This window comes from Myotis daubentonii, chromosome 1, assembly GCF_963259705.1.
Source record: "Myotis daubentonii chromosome 1, mMyoDau2.1, whole genome shotgun sequence".
In the NCBI taxonomy this organism is placed as follows: Eukaryota; Metazoa; Chordata; class Mammalia; order Chiroptera; family Vespertilionidae; genus Myotis; species Myotis daubentonii.
In genome coordinates, this window is record NC_081840.1 from 1,587,062 (window position 1) to 1,612,953 (window position 25,892).

The following is a 25,892-nucleotide window of genomic DNA, read 5'->3' on the forward strand; positions in this document are numbered from 1 at the left end:
CATCCAAAAGGGGAGCTGCTCCAAGATCCTCTTAAAACACGAATCCTTTCAGTGTCCTTAGCATACCCTCACCCTTCTCTGCCAGCGTAACTTTTGGGTGGCTTGACAACAGGAATTCAAAGATTCCTTCAAAAACTTTATTAAAGAATAACTTATTAAAAAGATTTAACTTGAAAGGAAACTTCTGAAGTACATTCAAATTCTTAAAAATCTGTGATCCAAAACAATAGGCCCACAGGTTTACAGGTGCCATAAGAAAGAAGGAAATCTTGCCATTAGTAACAACAGAAATAGACCCAGGGTGTATTATGCTAAATGAAATAAGTCAGACAGAGAAAGAGAAATACCATATGATGGTGCTCATATGTGGCATCTACAAAAGAAAATAAAGAAACAAACTCATAGCCCTAGCCGGTTTGGCTCACTGGATAGAGCGTCGGGTTGGGGACTGAAGTGTCCCAGGTTCGATTCTGGTCAAGGGCATGTACCTTGGTTGCAGGCACATCCCCAGTAGGGGGTGTGCAGGAGGCAGCTGATCGATGCTTCTCTCTCATCGATGTTTCTAACTCTCTATCCCTCTCCCTTCCTCTCTGTAAAAAATTAATAAAATATATTTGGGGGGGAAAAAGAAACAAACTCATAGATACAGAGACCATTTTGATCGTTGCAACATGGAAGGGGGTTTGGGAGTATGAAAAATGGGAAGAGATTAAGAAGTACAAATTGCCAGTTATAAAAACAGTCACAGGGGGGTAAAGTACAGCACAGGGAATATAGTCAATCATATTATAATAACTACTAGAGGCCCGATGTACGAAAATTCGTGCAGGAGTAGGCCTTCCTTCTCCCAGCTGCGGGCACCGGCTTTCCTCTGGCATCCAGGGCCCGGGCTTGGTTCCTGGCCACCGGCAGGCACCCGGGACCCAGGCGGCTTTGCTCCGGCCCCGGCTTTGTCCGGAAGGATGTCTGGAGCATATTACCCTTTTATTATTATAGACTAGAGGCCCGGTGCACAAATATTTGTGCACTGGGGGGGGGGGGGGGGTTGTCCCTCAGCCCAACCTGTGCCCTCTCGCAGTCTGGGACCCCTCGGGAGATAACGACCTGCTGGCTTAGGCCTGCTCCCGGGTGGCAGAGGGGCAGGCCCAATCCCCAGGTGCAGCCCCTGGTCGGGCTCAGAGCAGGGCAGATTGGGGAGTTGGGGCGCCGCCCCCTGTCCTGCATAGAGCAGGGCGGATTGGGAGGTTGCGATGCCACCCTCAGTCACGCTCATGGTAGGGCTAATTGGGGGGTCGGGGCACTGCCCCCTGTCACACTCAAGGCATGGTCGATGGGGAGGTTGCAGCGCCACCCCCTGTCATCCTCAGAGCAGGGCCCATCAGGTTGGTTGGGGCTCCATACCCTGTCACACACAGAGCAGGGCCCATCAGGGGGTTGGGGAGCTCCCCCCTGTCACTCACAGAGTAGGGCCGATAGGGGAGTTGGGGCACCGCCCCCTGTCACACAAAGAGCAGGGCGGATCAGGGGGTTGGGGCACCGCCACTCTCACACTCAGGGCAGGGCCGATGGGGAGGTTATGGCTCTACCCCGTCACACACAGAGCAGGGCCAATCAGGGGGTTGGGGCGCCGCACCCTGTCACACACAGAGCCGCAGGGCGATCAGGGGGTTGGGGAGCTCACCCCTATCAGGCACAGAGCAGGGCTGATCAGGGGGTTGGGGCGCCTTCCCCTGTCGCGAACAGAGCAGGGCGGATAGGGAGGTTGTGGCCCCGGCTCCCTGTCACACACAGAGCCGCAGGGCGATCAGGGGGTTTGGGCGCTGCCCCCTGTCACACTGATCCCGGTGCCGGGAGGCCTCGCGGCTCCGCTGATCCCGGTGCTGGGAGGCATATTACCCTTTTACTATATAGGATAGAGGCCTGGTGCACGGGTTGGGGCCGGCTGGTTTGCCCTGAAGGGTGTCCTGGATCAGGGTGGGGGTCCCCACTGGGGTGCCTGGCCAGCCTGGGTGAGGGGATGATGGCTGTTTGCAGCTGGTCACACACCCTTCAGGGTGGGGGTCCCCACTGGGGTGCCTGGCCAGTCTGGGTGAGGGGCTGATCACTGTTTTCAGGCTGGTGGGTGACTGAAGCTCCCAACCGCTCCTTTTTTTCTTTTTTCTTTATTCTGGGCCAGCTTTAGCTTTGAGGCTTGGCTCCAGCTCTTAGGCCTCCGCTCCTGAAAGCAGGTTTCTGGCCTTTGTTTCCCTTCTATATTTGAAACAATGTTGCGATTCCGCTGGCTGAAGCCTGGTGGACTAAAGCAGGTTTCTGGGGTTTTGTTTAGCTTCTATATTTGTAACATAGTTGCTTAGCGTTGCAGCTCAGAGGCCTGCAGCTGCAGGCGGGGAACGTTGGAGTCCTTCGTCACTGAAGCAATCAAGCCTCATGTTCGCTTTAAGCTGCTTGGCTGCCGGCCGCCATCTTGGCTGGCAGTTAATTTGCATATCGCCCTGATTAGCCAATGGGAAGGGTAGCGGTCCTACGCTAATTACCATGTTTCTCTTTTATTAGATAGTATGGTGTCAGGTGGGTACTAGACTTATTGGGGTGATCACTTTGTAAATTATATAAAGGTTGTATATATAATAGTGTACGTCAACCGTAGTTGAAAATTATTTAAAATTTTCATTTGGGCCGAACTGGTTTGGCTCAGTGGATAGAGCGTCGGCCTGCAGACTCAAGCGTCCCAGGTTTGATTCCGGTCAAGGGCATGTACCTTGATTGCAGGCACATCCCCAGTGGGGGGTGTGCAGGAGCAGCTGATCAATCTCTCTCATTGATGTTTCTAACTCTCTGTCTCTCTCCCTTCTTCTCTGTAAAAAATCAATAAAATATATTTTTTTTAAGTTTTCATTTGGATTGCAAATTAAAATAAAAAAGTCTGACAACACCAAGGTGTAGCGATACTGTGGGGGAACTGGAACTCCCATGCAGTCATATATATATGATTGATATATAGATAGATAGATAGATAGATAGATAGATAGATAGATAGATAGATAGATATAGATATATTAAAGGCCTTTAGAGTAAAGGTTGATATAAATTTTTAAAGCCTGAGAGAAAAATATCACCTCCAAATAAATGACAAACCACCAGCAATAGAAGCCAGAGATAGTGGAATACTATCTTTATCGACTGAGAGGAAATCTTAGCATGTACCCTGCAAAATGTGCAGAAACATGGGCAAAATGGGACATTTCACATGGACACTTATGGGGACTTTACGTGCACTAAAGAACATGCTCAGGAAAAACATCCTAAAAGGAAGGTTGATACTCAAAAAGAAAAAGGAAAGTAAGTAAACAAGATTTCGTAAGCACTACCTATAAAAAATAAAATCACGTCCAGTCAGGCTAGTGGGGCGCAGTGGTTGGGTGTTGACCTATGAACCAGGAGGTCACGATTTGAATCCCAGGCAGGGCACATGCCCAGGTTGTGGCTCGATCCTCAGTGTGGTGCGTGCAGGAGGCAGCCAATCAATAATTCTCTTCCATCATTGATGTTTCTATCTCTTTCTCTCCCTTTCCCTTCCTCCCTGAAATCAATAAAAATATTTATTTTTTTAAAAACACATGTCCAGTTTAAGGAGTTTTTAAAAAGAACAAAACTAAAATTCTGGACAATAACTAACAACATGTAGCTCTGGGTAGTAGGATCATAGCTGAACTGTTCTAAAGCTGAAAGATGAACTTTAGATGTGAACTTGAGTGGGTGGGGTGAGGAGACCTGACAAACACTGTGGTGTCAGCCTACACTGACCGTGGCTGCCCCACGGCAACAGCACCTCCCTGGAGGGTGATGAGAAGGGCATCACTGCACTCTGAGGTCTCCCTCCTCAAACCCTCAGTCTAATAATCAGAAAGCATCAGGTCCCAACTGAGGAACATTTTACAAAAGCCCTGACTCATACTCCTCAAAACCGCTGAGTCATCAAAAAACAAGGGAGGTTGTAAGGAACTGTCACAGCCAAGAGTTGCCTGATGAGACATGACAGCCACATGTAATGTGAATCGTGGATGGGATCCTGGGACAGAAAAAGGACATCAAGGAAACACTAAGGAAATCTGAATAAAGTATGGTTCCAGGTAATAACACTGAACCAATATTGGCTCATCAACTAACAAATGTACCATACTAATGTAAGACATTAATCACAGGGGAACACGATGTGGGTTGTACGGGAATTCTCTGTACTATCTTTGCAACTTCTGTAAGTCTAAAACTATCCAATATAATAAAAGCCTAATATGCAAATTGTCCCCTTGACCCGGAGTTCGACCGCTTGCTATGAGTGCACTAACCATCAGGGGACAGCATGGAACATGGCGGACGTCAGCGACGCGGCGCTGGCAGCGGGTGGCAGTGGAGGCACTGATGGCCCCGATGGGCCCTGAAGAGAGCAGGACTGTGGCGGGATGATGGAGCAGGTGAGTGGGCGGCACCATGCCAAGGCAGGTGCGAGTGGGGCCTGATCGCCCTGCTAACTGCCCTGCACACAGCAACCAGGGGCAGCAGGGCTGCCGCCCAGCTCCCAGGCACTGAGGGAGCAGGCCAGGAGCCCAATCGCCCCGCAGACGGTGACCAACATCCATTACAGAGAAGTGGGAAATAGCAATATTAAAATACTAGGGGCCCAGTGCATGAATTCCTGCACCTTGAAAGGAACTGTGGGCCGTGAGGCTGCGGTGGGCACAGAGGCGGGTCTCAGCCCATCCTCTGCGCCCCCACCCGGCCCCTCCCGCCGCAGCCCCTGGTCCTGTCTGCCAGCAGCCCTGCTCCTGCTACCGCTGCTCCCACGCCCTGAGGGTGCCGACCCAGAGTGATTGGGGCCAACGCCATCAGCGGCTGGGAGTGGCTGATCATCCCTCAGGAGCAGGGGAGGTGGAGAAGCCCTCAGGGGTGATTGGGGCCGGCAGCCGCCGCTCGCACCCACTGATGGCGCCAAGTGATGGGGACTGGCGCCAGGCACTGGCAGTGAATATGAGCAGCAGCTCTAGTACCGGCTGCGGGTACAAGCAGGGCCAGCGCCAGCAGTGGGTGCGAGTGGCGGCTCCAGAGCCGGCAGCAGGTGCAAGTGGGGCCATCGCCGGCAGTGGGTGCAAGAGGCAGCTGCCGACCCTGATCAACCCTCAGGAGCAGGGGGAGGTGGAGAAGCCCTGAGGGGTGATGGGGTCGGCAGCCGCTGCTCGCACCTGCTGAGAGCGTCAAGCAACCGGGGCTGGTGCCAGGCTCCGGAAGCAGGTGCGAGTGGCAGCTCTGGCGCCGGCAGCAGGTGCGAGCGCCTGGTGGGACCGCAATGTACGGGAGCAAACAATTTGCAGTAACCACCAGAGGCTCACCCCGATGACAGTGACTGGCACCCCACCTTGGTCTGGCGCCCTTGCTCACATGTGCTATCATCCTGCCGCGGCCAACGCCCGCCATGTTCTGCGCTCTGCCACCTGCTGTTGATGCCCACCATGTTCTGCATTCGTCCCCTGGTGGTCAGCACACATCATAGCGACCAGTTGCTTGGTTGTTCAGTTGTTCTGCTGTTCAGTCTATTTGCATATTAGAGCCTTAAATACTAGTATATAGAGATAGATTTCTTCCAATTATTTTCCTTTAAATGTGCACGAATATGTGCACCAGGCCACTAGTTTTAAAATAAAAAGTTTACTGCCAAAACCGGTTTGGCTCAGTGGATAGAGCGTCGGCCTGCGGACTGAAGGGTCCCAGGTTCGATTCCGGTCAGGGGCATGTGCCTGGGTTGCGGGCATATCCCCGGTGGGAGATGTGCAGGAGGCAGCTGATCGATGTTTCTCTCTCATCGATGTTTCTAACTCTCTATCTCTCTCCCTTTCTCTCTGTAAAAAAATCAATAAAATATATTTAAAAAAATAAAAATAAAAAGTTTACTTTGACTCCAAGGCCCTACACAATCTGACCAGGCTACCGGTCTATCCCATGTCCCATTCTCAGGATGCTCCTATCCCCACATGGTAATTCCACATTTTTTTTCTCACATCTTTCCCCTTACACCTCTTTCTCACTGCAATATCCCTTCCTATCTTTTCCCACCAGCCAACTCCTACTGATTTTTCAGGACAGCCCAAAGAGCGCCATCTTTGGAAATTATGCTCTGACTCTCACAGTCCAGGTTACAATGCACCCTCCTCAGTACCACTGAGGACCACCCTCTCTCACAGCTTAGATGCATCATTAATGGTTTGCACAGAGACACCTGCTGTTGTGGAAAGAACAATGCCATTGTAAGGAAGACTCAGTACTGGCAGTACTGGAGTCCCCCTTATTCACGGGGACTCGTTCCAAGACCCCTAGTGGATGCCTGAAACTGCGCAAGGTACCGAAACCTCTATATACTGTTTTTTCCTATACTTACATACCTATGACAAACATTTCAATATTTTAATTACATCCATGTTAATTCTGAGTTTGCAGAGGTAACCTAACCAACTACCATTATATTTTAGTACTAAGGGATATACATTTCAATAAAGTGATTGAAATGCAAAAAAAAAGTTTAATTTGTAAATTAGGGGCAGTAAGAAATTGACAAGAATAACTAATAATAAAATAGAACAATTGTAGCAATACACTGTCATAAAAAGTTACATGAATGTGTACCCTGTGTGTGTGTGTGTGTGTGTGTGTGTGTGTGTGTGTGTCCCTCCCGCTCTCTGATAATCAATCTGGTCACTGAGGCGGCGATTAAGTGACTAACCAGCTGGGAGCATATATAGCGTGGATACGGGGGACACAGGTGTGATTCACGTCCCGGGCAGGACAGCGCAGGACAGAGCGGGATTCATCACACTACTCAGAATGGCATGCAATTTAAAACGTATTCATTGTTGATTTCTGGTATTTTTTCATTTAATATTTTTGGACCACAGTGAACCTGTGGATAAGGGGGAATCTACCGTAATTATTATTAGTGGCTTTGGGATCAGTAAGATCTCATTGTAATACACAAAATAACCCTGTGAGATAAGATGTTCTACTTTGTTGCCGAAACCGGTTTGGCTCAGTGGATGGAGCGTCGGCCTGCGGACTGAAGGGTCCCAGGTTCGATTCCGGTCAGGGGCATGTACCTGGGTTGCGGGCACATCCCCAGTGGGAGATGTGCAGCAGGCAGCTGATCGATGTTTCTCTCTCATCAATGTTTCTAACTCTCTATCTCTCTCCCTTTCTCTCTGTAAAAAATCAATAAAATATATTTAAAAAAAAAAAAAAAAAGATGTTCTACTTTGTTTACAAGAGGGGTGAAGTGACTTGTGCTAGAGCCCAGCATTGCCTGGGATCTGAGTCCACCTCTCAGACTACACCCAGGCGAGTCTGAACCCCTCTCAGTCACTCTGTCACTGAGTGACGATGAACTCAGCTTCATCAACCCCTGTTGGAAAATGGGGGGATAGCGCCTGCCTTGTGCACCCAGGTCTCTGTGAGGATTACAAACGGCACATATTACGTGCCTGGTACATACTTAATAACCATGATAACAGCAATCATTCTCTTCTGTCTCCCTTGCTAGGCTGAGCTTCTTGAGACCTCTGTATCTTTACTGTCAGGCACATTATAGGTGCTTCATAAAAGCTGAATAAATTTGTATAAAATATATTTTTATTGATTTTAAGAAAGAGAGAGAGATAGAAACATCAATGATGAGAATCATTGATCTGCTGCCTCCTGCACACCCCACCCTGGGGATCAAGCCCACAAACCGGGCATGTGCCCTGAACAGAAATCAATCCGTGACCTCCTGGTTCATAGGTCGCCGATCAAACACTGAGCCATGCTGGCCGGACAAAGCTGAATAAATTAGTATGCACAAAGTAACAAGTCAGGTGCCCAATTAATAGAAAGTTCTAGAAAGGGAGCAGCATACTGTCCTATTCCCTTTCTTTCACTGCAATTGTCCAGACGGACAAGCGTGAGAAACAAATAGGTTGGACAACTCCTGCAACTCTGCCCTCTAGAGCGCAGCCCTCCCCTCACTGCCTGCCCCCTGCCCTCTGCGGCATGAACTACCTGCAGGCGGCCACTTCAAACACGCATGCTCACTCTAGTCCACGCGGACAGCCCTGGGCGAAGCTCCCTGAGAACGGGCTGCATCCCTGTCCAGTCACCTAAGTCCAGCCAGGCCTGATCTGCGTGCTTTCCTAATTCTCCGAGAAGGAATCAGATCCTGACCTAACCCGATACTACCAAGCGAGCTCTGTCTACACTGGAAACGGGAGTTGTGCGCTCAGGTTCCTCCAACAGAAAACACCTTCTTTTCTCTCATTCTCCCTCACCTACAGGTGTCTGGGATCAGAATAAGTCGTCTCTAGAGAAATACTTTCCTTCCATGTTACTGTCTAACCAGCTCATCATTTAGCACCAATGGAGCATCCCCATGGGCAATCCTTAGAGTAAAACAAGGAGGGGCAAGACCCTCCAGAGGCCAATCGATTTCATGGCGGATGCTTCACATCCTGGGTCCCTCTATTCTTCTCAACACTGTTCTACCAGGACTGTCACCAAAGCACAGTGATGAGACGGGCAAACCACACAGGCAGACCTCAGAGACACTGGGCTCAGGTCCCAGGCCGTCCCTACAGAGCTGATGTCACCAGCAAGGGAGCCACAGGAGCGCCGTGGCTCCCCAGTGCTACAAGTTATGTCTATACTGTACTGAAGTCATTAAGTGTGCAGCAGCGTGATGCTGAAACAACATACACACCGGAATTAAACTTTCCGGCTCAGACATGCTAAGCAACCTCTCAGCCTGCAGCAAGGCGTAAACTGTTTTCTGGTGGAGAGTCACAGCATCAAGGTGTAAAAATCGCAGTCTGCGAAGCGCAATGAAGCGACGTCTGCCTATATGGGTTTTCACCACCACGGCTCTGAGAAGAGCCCCTCAGCCACAGGCGGACAGCGGAGAGGCGCCACCCCCACAAGGGTGCACATTCTCCATGGCCCAGGGGAGACTCCAATGGCTCAATGGCCAGCTGAGAGCAGCACTTTAACACACCCCAGGTTACGAGAGTCTCCTCCTAAGAGGTGAGCTAGAAAAAAGAGAACACGGACTTCTTCCCACAGTCTGGCAGAGCAAGATGTTAGAAAGGGCGCAGAAAAGGAGCCACCGAACACGCGGACAGTGCCCAGCGTGCTGTCAGTGAGCTGAGGCTTTCCGGAAGGCAGTTTGGCAATGTTTACCAACGCCGCTAGCGATGTACCCTAACACAAATAATCAGGGAGCTTTGCAAAGACTCACCTACAAAGTTGCTCATCAAGTGCTGCTGAAATGGCCATGAACAGCGGACAGTTCAAATGTCCGACAGGAGACATTTAAAACGTTTGGTGCGACTCTACAGCGGGCACTGCACGCACTGCCCTGGCGGGGGCTCAGCTGCCTGGAGTGCTGTCCCAGAAAGGTTGCAGGTTTGATTCCCAGTCAGGGCACAACTAGGCTGTGAGTGCGATCCCTGGTCAGGGCGAGTAAGGGAGGCAATCACTTGGTATTTCTCACATCACTGTTTCTCCCCCCAACCCCCCACCTTATGGCTCTAAAATCAATAAAAGCATATCCTTGAGTGAAAATTTAACAAAAAAGAAAAGAAAGAAGCTACGCACACATACAAAGAAGCTGTGCAAGTCCTTCCAATGATGTGGGAAGCAATGTGTGGGTCACATGCAGCGAAGTCAGCTCCCAGCCCCGCGTGGGTCCTGAGGTCATGCCTATGGCTTCTTACGGAGTCAATCTATTGTATGTTTGGTCCTCCAAACACATAAAGTGAAACAGAGGAGATCACAGAGGAGCACTGCGACTACAGGATCGCCCAATGTCACGACTCACGTCCAGTGAAAAGGATCCCGATACATGTGCCCACCGCTCGCGCACTAAATCCTGGTTCCTGAGCCACACACCCCCCCCCACCCCCCACCCCCCCTCCGCCTGCGGCCGCATCCCTCTTCTCCTGTGCTCCCTCTAACAAGCACCCACCGCCCTGGGCTTTTCCCAAAGCTTAACACGTAATCCATGATTGTGCTGGTGACTAAATTCTTCTGCATGAGGAACTATTTCTTCCCTCTGATGTCTATGAGGTGAGAGGATGCTGAGATATAAAGCCATTGGCATGGTTTGATGAAAGACGAATAAATGAATATTCATTCTTACGGTGGAATAAAAAATAGCACAAAGGATCGGATTTTTAAAATTATTACTGATTTTTCCATAACGAATCCAGATTTGTGAGACTTTTATTAGATTCCTACCTCCACAATCTCGCTTACCAAGTGCTTTTCTCTTCTGAAAAAGTTTGGACACTCCTGGTCCCACACAGTCTAAAAAAGCCCTGCTAGCAGTCTGATCATTTCTCACTGTGACGACACCCTGAGGGACCCAGAGCAATGGAAAAGAACTTTGTCCCCAAGTTCCAGAGAGCACAGATTCAGATTAAGAATGAGCCTTTCCATTGTGGTTTAAAATACAAGATAGGACAGTGGTCAGCAAACTGCGGCTCGCGAGCCACATGCGGCTCTTTGGCCCCTTGAGTGTGGCTGTTCCACAAAATACCGACTTCTGTGCATGGGCCACGAAGTTTCAATCGCACTGTATGTGCGCGCCCGCACATGGTATTTTGTGGAAGAGCCACACACTCAAGGGGCCAAAGAGCCGCATGTGGCTCGCAAACCGCAGTTTGCCAACCACTGAACTAGGAGATCAACCGAAGGACTTGTATGCATGCATATAAGCATAACCAATGGACACAAGACACTGGGGGGTAGGAGAGGCCGGGGGAAGGTCAAGGGGGAAAAAAAAGGAGACATATGTAATACTCTTTGTAATACTTTAAGCAGTAAAACAAAATTTAAAAAATAAAATAAATAAAATACGAACTAGGAGATTCCTCTCTTCTTGCTATACGATGGCATGCAAACAATTAATAATAGACTTTTGGGGGTGCCATTTAATTCCTGCAGGCAATGATCTTCCGTCATACTTGAGCCTGAAGCTGCAGCCGTTACTATTCTATTTCAAATAGTAAGATCGACACAAAAATAAACTTCATGCCCAGAAGAGCTGGCAATATCACATGCACAGTTTTACTGACTGCTTTATTTTAATAACAAATCTGAACCAATTTATAAGACTACAATTTATACAACTCCTATCAGATTAAGGAAACAACCATCTTTAATATTATACTTGAGGACGAAAATCCTCATACAGCCTCTCATTAGCATACTGTCCTGATAATATCACACTTTAACAATGGCGGAAAGCCAAAGGCTATCACCTTCTTAATACTAATCACAAAAGAGGCACAGCTCTTTTTTTCTTAATTTAAAACAGACTGAAAAGCTAATTTTATAATACAAGATATAAAAAGGAACTTCTTTTTACCCAACGAGTAACCTATGCAAAAGTATCTGTGCAAATTCTCCTGTCTGTTAAGTAAATCACTTACAAATCACAATAAATATCATATGTACATCAAATTCATAGAGCTATACAACCTATAGATTCAATACAATTCCTATCAAGATACCAATGGCCTATTTCACAGAACTAGACCAAATATTCCACAAATTTATATGGAACCACAAAAAGACCCTGAATAGCCACAGCAATCTTGAGAAAAGAGAACAAAGTTGGAAGATTCACACTACCTGATATCAAACTATATTACAAGGCTATAGTAATTAAAACAGCATGGTACCGGCATAAAAACAGACACACAGATCAATAGAAAAGGATAGAGAGCCCAGAAATAAATCCATGCCTTTATGGTCAATTAATATATTTGACAAAGGAGACAGAAAACATACAATGGGGTAAAGGTAGTCTATTTTACAAATTATGTTGGGAAAATTGGACAGATACATGCAAAACAATGAAATGAGACTACCTACTTACACCTTACACAAGAATAAACTCAAAATGAATTAAAGACTTAAATGTTAGACTTGAAACCATAAAAATTCTACAAGAAAACATAGGCAGTAAAATCTCAGACATTTCTTGTAGCAATATTTTTTCTGATATAGCACCTTGGGCAAGGGCAACAAAAGAAAAAATAAACAGATGGGACCATATCAAACTAAAAAGTTTTTGCACAGCACAGGAAACCATCAACAACATGAAAAGACAGCCCACTGAATGGGAGAACATATTCATCAATGATACATCTGGTAAGGGGTTAATATCCAAAATTTATAAAGAACTTATAAAACACAGCACCAAAAAAAAACAAGCAATCCAATTAAAAAATGGGCAAAGGACCTGAACAGACACTTCTCCAAAGAGGACATACAGATGGCCAACAGACATAGGAAAAGATGCTCAATGTCACTAGTCAGAGACATGCACATTAAAACCACAAGGAGATACAGCCTCATGCCTGTGAGAACGGCTAACATCAACAAATCAACAAACAAGTATTGGGAGGATGTGGAGAAAAGGGAACCCTCGTGCACTGTTGGTGAGAATGCAGATTGGTGCGGCCACTGTGGACAACAGTATGAAGTTTCTTCAAAAAATTAAAAAAGGAACTGCCTTATGATACAATGATTCCACTTCTGGGAATTTATCCAAAGAAACACAAAACACTAATGTGAAAGAATTCATGTGCCCTGGCTGGGAGCTTAGTTGGTTAGAGCTTCGTCCCAATTCCCAAGGTTGTGGATTTGTTCCCCGGTCAGGGCACATACAAGAATCAACCAGTGAATACATACGTAAGAGGAACAGCAAATCGATGTTCCTCTCCCTCTTCCTCTCCCTCAACAATAAATATATTTTTTTAAAAAAATAAATATGCCCTAGCTGGTTTGGCTCAGTGGATAGAGCATTGGCCTGCGAACTGAAAGGTCCCAGGTTTGATTCTGGTCAAGGGCACATGCCCGGGTTGTGGGCTTGATCCCCAGTGGGGGACTTGCAGCCGATCCATGATTCTCTCTCCTCATGGATGTTTCTATCTCTCTCTCCCTCTTCCTTCCTCTCTGGAATCAATAAAAATATATGTAAAATAAATAAATGATTAAATAGATAGATAGACAGATAGATAGCTAGCCCTGGCTGCTGTGGCTCAGTCAGCAGGATTGTCATCCTGTACACCAAGCATGTCAAACTCAAAGGCTAACACAGCCAAATAAACAAAGTTTAAGTTTACATGGGCTGCAAAAGAAACAAAAGCTTCCATTTTCATAGAAACAGGTTTATTTCAACAGAGACATGCTGAATACAAAGGGCTGAAATAAATGAGTAATTGTTAACATAAAAAAATAGAACATTTTAATAAAAGTTAATATTTTTTCTTGAACATTAACTTACCAGACACTGAATAACTGCACAAATTAATAAGCATAACGCAAATAAACCTATTTTTCTTGTTCACCAAAAGCGAAATATTTCCTGTTGCACACACCAAACAAGTCAGTACAAGACTAATGATGTAGCCATCAGCTGCTAAAATATTCGCTGTTAGATTTAGTGGAGAGAAATGGTGCGACTGCACGTAAGGCGCCTAAGAAAAATGAATGCAACATAATTATAGTAATGAGTCATTAGCGAATGTTGTAGTTCGTTATAATAACTAGAGGCCCGGTGCACGAAATTCATGTGGGGGGGGTGGGGGTAGGGTTCCTCTCAGCCCAGCCTGCGCCCTCTCGCAGTCCGGGAGCCCTTGGGGTATGTCTGTCTGCTGGCCTAGGCCAGCTCCCCCAGTCCAGGACCCCTCGCTCCTTACCACCCACCAGCTCACTGTTCCTTAGCACTGCTGCGGAGGCAGGAGAGGCTCCCACCACCACCTCTGCACTTGCCAGCGGTGAGCCTGGCTTCTGGCTGAGCAGTGCTCTCCCTGTGGGAGCACACTAACCACCAGGGGGCAGCTCCTGCGTTTTATGTCTGCCCCCTGGTGGTCAGTGTGCATCATAGTAACTGGTCATTCTGGTCGTCTAGGCTTTTATTATATAGATTATGTATAACAGGATATTGTAAAAATTAAGTTACAAAATTTTATTAAAACATTCCTTACAGCCCTGACTGGTTTGGCTCAGTGGATAGAGCATCGGCCTGCAGACTCAAGGGTCCCAAGTTCGATTCCGGTCAAGGGCATGTACCTTGGTTGCGGGCACATCCCCAGTTGGGGGGCGTGCGGGAGGCAGCTGATCGATGTTTCTCTCTCATCTATGTTTCTGACTCTCCCTCTCCCTTCCTCTCCGTAAAAAAATCAATAAAATATATTTTAAAAAAACATTTCTTACATACCATTATATTGGCTGGCCGCAAAAATATTCCTTGTGGGCCACATGTGGCCCGCAGGCCGCGAGTTTGACATGCTTGCTGTACACCAAAGGGTAGTGTGTTTGATCCCCGGTCAGGGCACATACCTGGGTCACGTTGTGGATTGAATCTCCAGATAAGGCAAATACAGGAGGCAACAGATTGATGTTTCTCTCTCACATCAATCTTTCTCTTTCTCTCTCTCTCTCTCTCTCTCTCCCCCCTCCCTCTCTAAAATCAATAAAAATATCTTTGGGTGAGGATTTTAAAAAGAATGGATGAGAGTGAAAGTTTTGTTTGTACTCCAGATAGGTTTCAGGGTGATTATAGTCTAATTACATACCAATTATAAAGTTCTTTTCATCTTCAAAGCCATTAACTAATAAATTCTCATACTACCTCTGTGTTATAGCAATCTTCTTCTGAAGTGAAAACCACCTCACTAGGAAGGTTAATATAAATTAGCTCCAAGTGGAGTAAATCAGTTTTAGATTAGGGTAAAATACTTGGGTTTTAAGGAACCTAACAAAAAGTCAATATGCCCGTATGCCTTAGACACGAGCGTATGAAGTCACCTAGGACTCGAGTGAGAACAACCCAGGAGGGAAACCCTAAGTGTGGACACTCAGCACACACATCAGCACCTATACTGTAAGAGGAACATTTTGTAAAAATATCTTCAGAAACCTTTTCCACGGGTCTCTATAACCTGTATGTGTTTGGGTTTACATAGTCGACCTAGTGAAATTATATAAAAGAAAAAACAAGCCTAGAGGAATGTTTTTTTAATATCTGAGCAAAATGAATTCAAATAATGAAAATAACTAATTTCTACTTAAATGAATGGGTTTGCTACAAAACATTACAACTTACACAAGCTTAATTTTGAAATCTGGTTAGCAATTTTTTTCATCATTTTTTAAAAATATATTTTATTGATTTTTTTACAGAGAGGAAGAAAGAGGGATAGAGAGTTAGAAACATGGATGAGAGCAAAAGATCGATCAGCTGCCTCCTGCAAACTCCCTACTGGGGATGTGCCCTTGACCGGAATCGAACCTGGCACCCTTGAGTCCACAGGCTGACGCTCTATCCACTGAGCCAAACCAGTTAGGGCTTTTTCATCTTTTTTATTTTTTATATACTACTAATGAAAGGGAGGGAAGGGACAAGATAAAAGGAAATATTTATTGTTCATCTATTATGTGCCAGGCACTTAACTTGTAATCATCCTATATAATAAAAGCATAATATGCAAATCAACTGAACGGCGGAACAACTGGTCACTATGAGGTGCACTGACCACCAGGGGGCAGACGCTCAGCGCAAGAGCTGCCCCACAGGGGGAGCGCAACTCAGCCAGAAGCGGCAGGTGAGCGCAGCGGCAGTGGCAAGAGCCTCTCCCTCCTCTGCTGCAGGCGGGCAGTAAGGAGTGAGGGGTCCCGGACTGTGAGAGCCCCAGACTGCAAGAGGGATGTCTGACTACCGGCTTAGTCATAGTAAGCTGGCAGGTGGACATCCCCCAAGGGGTCCCGGACTGCGAGAGGGCGCAGGCTGGGCTGAGGGACCAACCCTCTCCCACCCACCCAGTGCACAAATCTCATGCAACGGGCCTCTAGTACTTCTATAAAAACTGAAAGACCAGTCCAGGCTGGTGTGGTTCAGTTAGTTATAGGGTCATTGTTTCATGCACCAAAAGGTTGCGGGTTCCATCCCCAGTCAGGTTGAAAGGCAACCAATATATGTGTCTGTCTGTCTTTCTCTCCCTTTTCTTCTCTCTAAAATCAATAAGCATATCCTCAGGTGAGGATTTAAAAAAAAAAAAAACTGAAAAGACCATAAAAACATAGAAAAATATCATGATAAAACAAAAAGCAAATTATGACACTCCCCACCAGAAAGATGCTGAGAAGAAGGAATGCCAATGAGCTTCAAGGAGAAACGTGTTGGAGGAGAGTCCCTCCGCTGCCCGCCATTGTAAAGTACAGAGTGAGGCGCTCCTTGGGAAGCCAGTGCCAGAACAAGTACAGAAAAACTAGTAAAATGCTGTCTCCAGGAGGGGGGTATACAGGAAATGTCTCCTTCTCATTGCACACAGCCTTTTGCATCTTTTAACTTTGTACTTCATCCAAATAATCAATACAATTTTAAAAAGCCAATCACGGGGAAAGAAGTATGGCGAAGACCACCGAGTCCTCATCACACAGATCAGTCTTGATTGCCGTCCTCTGCCAGGGACACTGTGGTTTATACACCCTTCTCCCTAGGCCCCCGCATCACAGAGAGGGGGGTGGGGTGTCAGACCCCCACAGCCACCATAGGCATTACTCAATGCTCACTCAGATGAGAACTAGACCTTGTCTTTACTTGCTCTACAGCTTACCCAAGTGCCCATCACAAAACGGAGCCCACACTTTGCCTGACAGTATGAACATGTAATGCACGTGTGCCTTTGAAGAACATGGAATAACATGATAAAGCTCATAAAGCTATTTTCAAAGAGCTTCTCTTCCACATGCCCCTGAAATCGTACAGTCACACAGCCTTCCCATGTTATGGGTAGTTATACATCCTAAGTTCGTTCATTATTTATCAATAGTAATATTTTTGTCAACTGGAAGACAGAAAATGTTAAAAGTAGGTGATTTTATTACAGGCGTCCCCGTTTGTTGAACATTCACTGTACGCCATTTGTGAAAGACCTACATTAGTACCTGTTTTCACTGACTGAAAGAAATCCAAAAGATTTCTGCTTTTAGGAAAAAAGGTGAAAAGTGAACATCACATCTAGCGCTTGTCTTGCAGCACGCAGGCTCCTGAGCGTGCATTAGGCACCTGGGTCTTCACTTAGGCCGGTTCACCTTACGGAAGGTTCCCGAGGACGCTCTGCTCTCAGGTGGAGGGGGAAACGTGTGCCACACAGAAAGTCTCGACTGGGGCTGAGTCTAGATCAGGGGTGGGCAAACTTTTTGACTCGAGGGCCACAATAGATTCTTAAACTGGACCGGAGGGCCGGAACAAAAGCATGATGGAGTGTTTGTGTGAACTAATATAAATTCAAAGTAAACATCATTACATAAAAGGGTACAGTCTTTTTTTTATTAGTTTTATTCATTTCAAACAGGCTGGATCCGGCCCGCGGGCCGTAGTTTGCCCACGGCTGGTCTAGATGGTAAAACAGTACGCTCGAAAGAAATGCAGTTTGGAGAATTTTCACCCAATTAGGGTCTCAATGAAAGGACACAAGAAGATACTTAAATACAGATGTGGTGGGTGGAACAATGTTGGAGGGACTGTCAGGCGCACAAGCAGACAGGCCAGCTCAATGTGAGGAAGAACAGCAACGGTGTCACCCACCATAGGAAACACTGAGTCTGAGGACACGAGAATTAGGCAAAGGTTTAAGAAATCTGATCACTGTCAGAAAAGACAGAATAGGGGAGAGCATGCCTCTAATTCACTCTCAGCATCCCATCTCCTGTCCAGGTAAGTGGACACCCAAGGGGAGAGGGGGCCCCTCAGCCCGGCCTGTGCCCTCTCGCAGTCTGGGACCTCTCAGGGGATGACCACCTGCTGGCTTAGGCCCGCTCCCCAGGGGATTGGGCCTAAGATAGCAATCAGACATCCCTCTGGCAGCCCGGCAGCCCTCGGGGGATGTCCACTTGCCAGCAGGGAGCAGGCCTAAACTGCAGTCGGACATCCTTAGCGCTGCTGAGGAGGCAGGAGAGGCTCCCACCACCACCGCTGTACTGGCAGCCATCAGCCTGGCTTGTGGCTGAGCAGAGTTCCTCCCATGTGAGAGCGCCCTGACCACCAGAGGGCAGCTCCTGCATTGAGCGTCTGCCCACTGGTGGTGTGTGTCATAGTGACCAGACATTCCCACTCGTTCTGCTGTTAGGGTCAGTTTGCATATTACCCTTTTACTATATTGGATAGAGGCCTGGTGCACAGGTGGGGGCCGGCTGGTTTGCCCTGAAGGGTGTTCCAGATCTGGGTGGGGGTCCCCACTGGGGTGCCTGGCCAGTCTGGGTGAAGGGCTGAGGGCCATTTTCAGGCTGGCGGGTGACTGAAGCTCCCAACCTCTCCTTTTTTTTTTTTTTTTTTTTTTATTCTGGGATTTATTTTGCCTTCTATGGCTGTCACTGGAGCTGAGAGCCAGCTTTAGCTCTGAGGCTCGGCTCCAGCTCTGAGACCTCGGCTGCTGAAAGCAGGTATCTGGGTTTGTTTGGCTTCTATAATTGGAACACTGTTGCAGCTCCAGCTCTGAGGCCTGGCTGGCTGAAAGCAGGTTTCTGGGGTTTGTTTAGCTTCTATAATTGCAACATTGTTTCTTAGAGTGCAGCTCAGAGGCCGGCAGCAGCAGGCGGGGAACCTTGGCTTCCTCCATCACTGGAGCAAGCAAGCCTCCTGTTCATTTCAACTGCCTGGCTGCCGGCCGCCATCTTGGTTGGCAGTTAATTTGCATATCACCCTGATTAGCCAATGGGAAGCATGTCGGAGGTACAGTTAATTGCCATGTTTGTCTATTATTAGATAGGCCTAGAGACCCGGTGCACGAATTTGTGCACCAGTGGAGTCCCTTGGCCTGGCCTGCGGGATCAGGCCGAAACCGACTCTCTCCTGGATTGCAAGAGGGTGCATCCCAGGCCGAGGGACCCCACTGGTGCACAATTGGGGCCGGGGAGGGACGCGGAGGGCTCCAGGGCGTGTCCGGCCCCTCTCGCTTTGCCCTGGTTCGTGGAGCAAAAGCCACATGTCTATGGCTAACTACAAGGAAGGGTGGGAAAGCGTGTTGGCTATAGGACTAATAAGGTGGGGAATTCCCCTGACTTCAAAAGGTGCCAGAGACCAAAAAGCACAACCAACAGCCACAAGTGGTACCACACTGGCCACCACCCCCTAAGGCCCTTGTCTACTTTTTTCTCGGCTAATTCCCTCAATTTCTCCTAAAGTTCAGTGTCCTTCATCCCACAGTGGAATCGCTTGCAACCCTATTAGCTGTTTTGGGTATTTCTAAATAACATGCTAATGTTGCTATTGAATTTTCTCTCCAGTTTCAATGCTTTCTACTCACTACCTTATATAGAAGAGGGTCTGGCTTTCTCGCCCTTCCTCCAATTATCCCACAACATGCTTAGCATATTTTGATTGAGCCAACGTATTTATTGTTTGTGGCGGCATAAATACCATTCCTAGCTGAGTCCCGCTGCACTCATTATTACAGGCTTATTTTGTGCACCCTGTTTTAGCTGGAACTAATAACTGTCCTTTTTTTCTTGCTTAATTCTCTGCAAACCTAACACTAATTTACTCCCAATCTTCCACTAAAAGTATAAATCTCAACACATCAGGCTTACCTGCCAGCTGTTTATTTCTCGAGGGCGTCCCTCTGGAGCCCTGTCCCCTGGCCAATCTGGGCTGGTTGGTTGCTGCCTGCACAGCTACTATCCCAAGATTTCTCTCTGCCATCCCTCCAGGGAGGCCCTTCTCCTTAGCTCCTTCTTGAATTTCATTGCCTGGCTCTGGGTCCCGTGTCTGAGCTAAGCTTTCAAGATGGAGCAAACAGGCGACTATATCGAGGATAATGGGAACCAGGACCCTCACTGTCAAAGGAGAGTGAGGAAAAAGGAAAGTGAGGCCAGAAGGAATCCTATGAGCTGGACCAGAAATGGTGGCCCTGGATGGTCATGGTTTCTGACGCACATACCCGCACAGGCTTAGGAACAGGTATCAGATGTGTAGACTGTACACACACGTCTGGTTCCTAGTTCTCCCAGGCTGAGAAGCAATGATGCCTGCAGCCCTGAGCACAGCTAATGCCAGGTCTTGGTCTACGATACTCTTCACCCACTAGGAGAGTCAGTGTTCCTTAAGGAAGCTCTGGCTCAAGCCCGGGGCAGGGAAGCTACAAGATGGACATGGAATGTTTCCATGTGCCAGCGAGCAAGTGCTGGAAGAATGGTAGGGGTCTGTCAAAATGACACGGGAGCCAGCTTACAGGGGCTCCCACTGGCCAACCATGGCATCATCTGAGCATCAGATAAATGATAGTTATGAATTATAGCTGAGTAAGGGGAAAACCGTGAGTCCACAGTGATAGAGTAAAGGAGTGAATAAATGACAGAGAATTTAGAAGCCACAAACTGCTTCCTCACAAAATATTTATTACACATTAATAAACACAAAATACTTTTTAAATAATTCTACAGTGGAGAATCGTGGCAGGCACTGAGGAAACAAAAACTTATTCTCAAATGGTCCCCAAAAGGGTACACGGTACAGAAAGAGGGCGAAGGAGCCCCTCCCCCTTTAACAGAAGAAACGGCCTTCCGTCTGGAAAGCCTCTGTCCCGCTTGGCGTGGACTCCCAGATGGAGGTCCTGCTAGAGCCTGGGCGCCACTCCACTGCCACCTCGTCCCGAGGGTTCAGGCCCTCAGGCCACTGCTGTGGCTTCATTTGTCCCCTGGAAGGTTGGGGGACCCTCTGTTCTCTCCTGTGAAATACTGGGATGCACAGACTTCTTTTTTCCTTTTATTCATTGTGCTGGGCACGTGGTGGGTCTGTTTAACCTGGAGATTTGTGACCTTCACTTCTGGGAAATGTTTAAATGGTAATGTAATCACTGTTCCCCCTCAGTCTCCTTTTTTCTCTCTCTCTGGAGGACCCTAGTAATGCAGATGTTGGCTCTCCTGAACTGACCCGTTACCTCGGACATATTCCTTTCTGTTTTGTTTCTCTATTACATTATGCCGTAATTGCTTTAATTCCAATTAATTCCCTCCCCCCGCACACACCCACCCACACACCATCTGAAAAATGCACACACAATACTTAACTCCTTCAGTGTGCACCTCCTAGGGACATTCTCCTACAGGACCACAATGCCACTACTGCATGTGATTAATTAACATTAATTCACTTCCACTTTCTATGCAGCCCACGTCCACACTTCCTCTTCCCACCTCAAACAATATTTCTCAAGCAAGGATCCGACCGAGGCTCAGACACTGTCCGTCCTCTTTTTCCTCTGTCCGCCTGCCTACTGCTTTCTGGAAGATCTCCTCGGCTTCCTGTTGAACACCTCCCTGCCATCCCATTTCCCGGGCTTCCTTCCTGGTCTCTGAACGGATCCCAGCTTTTTGCCGTCCTGTTTTCCTGTCATGAATTCAACATGCCTTTCAGCTCTGTAAGCCTTTTATTTCTGAAGTTGAACTTTTCTTCTGCAACTTGCTTGCGTTTCCTGTTTCTTCATTGGTTTCTCTTTTATCTGTTTGTGTCAGACTTGGAGGCTTTCTTCCTGATGATGATGGTCCTTGACTGTTCAGTCACAGCTAGAAGGAAGGACTAACTAAAAAGTAGGTTTTCATTTCGTGCGCAGACGGGCTTATTGAGAACAGCAGCAAGGCTTGCCTGCAGGGACCAGACAGGCGTCTGTTTCACTAAGAGCCATGAGACTGTATTTTCTAAAGCTGACCACATACCTACCTCCTCGCAGGATCTCCTCACACTGTGACCAACTGAACTCTTGCCTTCAAAAGAGGAGGTCTATGTTTCCTCCCCCTTGAACCTGAGCGAGTCTGTGACTTCAGCAGGAATGATGTGCTATGACTTCTGAGAGTAAGTCGTAAAGAGAAGAAACGTGCTGCCTGACTCTCTTGGGACACAGACTTGTGACACCTAGCTTGTGACATCTAGGCAGTGAGCACGTGCAGGCAACTTGAGCGAGCGCCCTGAAGCAGCAGCACACACTAGTGCACACAGGGACCCCTGGAGGGGCCCAGACCACACGTAGGGAGAAGACCGGTGGGCACACTGCCTCCTCTGCCCTGTGCCCGCTACTGCTTTTCCAGCTCCACCACCTGACTGCAGCCACAGAAGTGACCTGAGCCAGAATCACCCAGCCAGCTCTCCCAAACCCCTGACCCATGGAAACCATGAATTATATTAAGTCACTTAACTTGGGGGCGGGGGGTGTCATTTTTTAGGCAGGAAGATCAAGTGGGGCAGATTTGGGCACCTGTAAGGGAGAAGCTGCTGCAACAAAAACCTAGACCATGTGGACTGGCTTTGGGACAGGTAGCAGGTGGCAACTGGCCTGGCAGAGGCTCTGAAGACTTGAAGGGCCTCAACAAGGGACTATCAGCAGCGGAAGTAAGAAAACGATGGCTGTAGGTTGGAGAAAAGGGACCCCTGGTACGAGGTGTGGGAAATGTGGCTGCAGTAAAACGGAAACAGGAAATGTGCCCAACAGACTACATGACCTATCCCAGGAGACTTCCGGGCAGATACTGAGCACCAGCGGTGTCTTCACACTGCCTCGGATAAAAGGAGAGGAGAGCTGGGGAGCACAGGCTGTTAAAAATGGGGTCAGGCCTGGTTTGGCTCAGTGGATAGAGTGTCGGCCTGCGGACCAAAGGGGTTCAATTCTGGTCAAAGGCAGGTACCTTGGTTGCAGGCTCCTCCCCAGCCCGGATGCTGGTCAGGGCTCATGCAGGAGGCAACCAATCGGTGTGTTTCTCTCACACCTTCTCTCTGTCTTTCCCTTTAAAAAAAAAAAAATCAATGGAAAAGCCCGGCCAGTGTGGCTCCACGGTTGAGCATCAACCTATGAACCAGGAGGTCACGGTTCGGTTCTCGGTCAGGGCACATGCCCAGGTTGCAGGATCGATCCCCAGTGGGGGACGTGTAGGAGGCAGCCGATCCATGATTCTCTCTTATCATTGATGTTTCCATCTCTCCCTCTCCCTCTCCCTTCTTCTCTGAAATCAATAAAAACATTTAAATAAAAAAGAAATAAAAATCAATGGGAAAATATCCTCGGGTAAGGATTTTTTTTTAAAAAAAATTTTTTAATAAAGGGGTCAGGATTTGCTGGGTTAAAAAGGGGTATTTCTCATCCTCAGCCTGTCCTGAGGGCAAAACAATTTTCAAAATAAGAAATGGCTGGCGGGGGGGGGGGGGGGGGATTAAGTCCAGGTTATGATTGGGTAACTTTATTAAAAAGTCAGAAAGATCCAAGACAGTTTCAAATTGGCATTTCAAACAGACCCAGGTCCTTCTAGAGACCTTAGGGGCCACCTCTAAAGACCCTCTCCATGCAAACAGCAGCGCTCCAACACTGTCACAGCGGCTGTCCACAGCAGACACACACAGGGGCCACGGAAGCCACAGAAGCGAAGGACTTACCACAAAGAGATGTGTAAGTATGGCTTTTGTTTAATAGATTGGATTATAAATTGGCACAGAGAACCCACAAGAATTATAAAGGAACTGTTCCAGTTTAGACTGAAAGGTAAAAAACAGTATAAAATTAAGTTGTTCCTCCCCAAATATTATGTGTGAAGCAGGCTAAGAAAACTAGTCAGCTATAAAAAGCAGCCATTTTTTGGAGAAAATACTTCCATACCATAGATCTCATATGGGATTAATATCCACAATATACAGAGCACTCCAAAAACTCAACAACTTCAAAAAAATAAAAAAATGGGCGAAGGACTTCAATAGACATTTCCCCAAAGAAGATACAGGTCTTCTTCGTTTTATTGTGCTTCACTGTATTACACTTCAGATGTTATGTTTTTTAAACACATTAATGGCAAGACTCTCCCACTGGCAAAAAGATTACAATTTGTTTTAATGCAAAATTCCCTTTTGCTGCAGTGGTCTGCAAGCGAACCCAGGGTTCTAAGGTATGTCTGTACACAAATGGTTAAGCAGCACATAAAAAGAAGCTCAACTTCACTAGTCATTAGGGAAATGCAAACCAAAACCACAATGAGATCTTACTTTACACCCATTACGATGAATACTATTAAAAAAGAAAGGAAGGCCCCGGCCAGTTTTGCTCAGTGGATAGACATTGGCCTGCAGACTGAAGGGTCCCAGGCTCAATTCCGGTCAAGGGCACATGCTCGGGTTGTGGGCTTGAACCCCAGTAGGAGGCATGCAGTAGGCAGCCAATCAATGATTCTCTCTCATCATTGATGTTTCTAACTCTCTCTCCCTCTCCCTTCCTCTCTAAAATCAATAAAAATATATTTTAAAAAAAGAAAGGAAGGGAGAGGTAAGAGAGGGGAAGAGGAAGGGAGAAAATACATTGTTGAGGATGTGAAGAAATTGGAGTCCTTGTACAATGTTGGTGGAATGTAAAATGGCACAGGCACTGTGGAAAATAGTATGGCAATGCCTTAAAACTTTTTAAATAGAATTACCATATGATCCAGCAATTGCATTTCCAGGTATGTACCCCAAAGCACTGAAAACAGGGTCCTGAAGAGGTATTTTGTATACCTATGTTCAGAGCAGCGATATTCACAATGGTTAAAACATGGAAGTAACCCCAAGTGTCCTCCCACAGAAGAACAGAGAAGCAAAATAGAGTGTAGAGCCATATAATGGAATATTATTCAACCTTAAAAAGGAACGAAATTCTGACATGGGCTACAATATAGATGAACCTTGAAGATATTATGCTAAGCACAACGAACCAACCACAAAAACACAAATACTGTATGATTCTACTTATATGAGGAATTTAGAATAGTCAAAATCATAGAGAACTAAAGTAGAATGGTGATAACCAACGGCTGGGGAGGGGAAAATGGGGAGTTTGTGTTAATGGTGTTTAATGGGTAAAGAGTTTCAGTTTTACATGATGAAAAGAGTTCTGGAGGTAGATTTTGCATGATGGTTGCACAACATTATAAATATATTTAATATCATGGAACTTTACACTTAAGAATGGTCAAGATGGGCCCTGGCCTGTGTTGTTACCCAGTGGGTAGAGCATGGGCCCCACACCGGGGGGTTGCAGGATTGATTCCCAGTCAAGGGCATGTACCTGGGTTGCAGGTTCAATCCCCATCCCTGATTGGGTCCATGCAGGAGGCAGACAATTGATATGTCTCTCTCACAACAATGTCTCTCTCTCTCTCTCTCTCTCTCCCCCTCCCTCCCTCCTTTCTACTCTCTCTAAAAAAAAAAAAACAAAAAACAATGATATCCTCAGGTAAGGATTAACAACCAAAAAAAGGTTAAGGAGGGGGGTTGGGGGTTAATGGGGAGATGAGGACACATATATGTAATATCTTAATCAATAAAGAAATTTAAAAAAAAAGTTAAGGTGAAAAAATTTGTGTTATGTGTATTTTAAGACCTTTAAAAACAAACCTAACCATTACTTATGGAAAAGGATAACTCAGAAGTCAAAGCAAAACTCTCAGAAAGTAGAGCCAAACACCTTGGAGAATCACTCCCAAGCAAAAGAACTAAGTCCTAATCAATGAACTAGCAACTTGTGCCTGGCTGAATTTCAAAAAAAGCTATGGACCAGTGACTGTTGTGCCTGTCTTCTTCTTTTGTGAACAGATGTGTCTATAGCCATTCTTTAAGCCTGCCCCACCATTTTTAGTTGGAAGGAGTGTCAGACTACTTATCTCTTGAATTCACATGTGTTCAGGTCTAGAACCACACCTGAGGAGCTCCATCAAGTCACAACTGGATTTAGATGACAAGATCCTTAACTTAGAGCAACTGTAATAATGGGGTGAGAGTGGGAGCATTGGGAAAAGGTACATAA

General features: G+C 46.9%; 1 protein-coding gene across 6 annotated transcripts in view; it reads right to left on the reverse strand.

The window, feature by feature from the left end:
• The window catches only part of RCOR1 (REST corepressor 1), a 100,437-nt gene that overhangs the window by 47,698 nt on the left and 26,847 nt on the right, over positions 1 to 25,892 (reverse strand). The window lies entirely within an intron of this gene.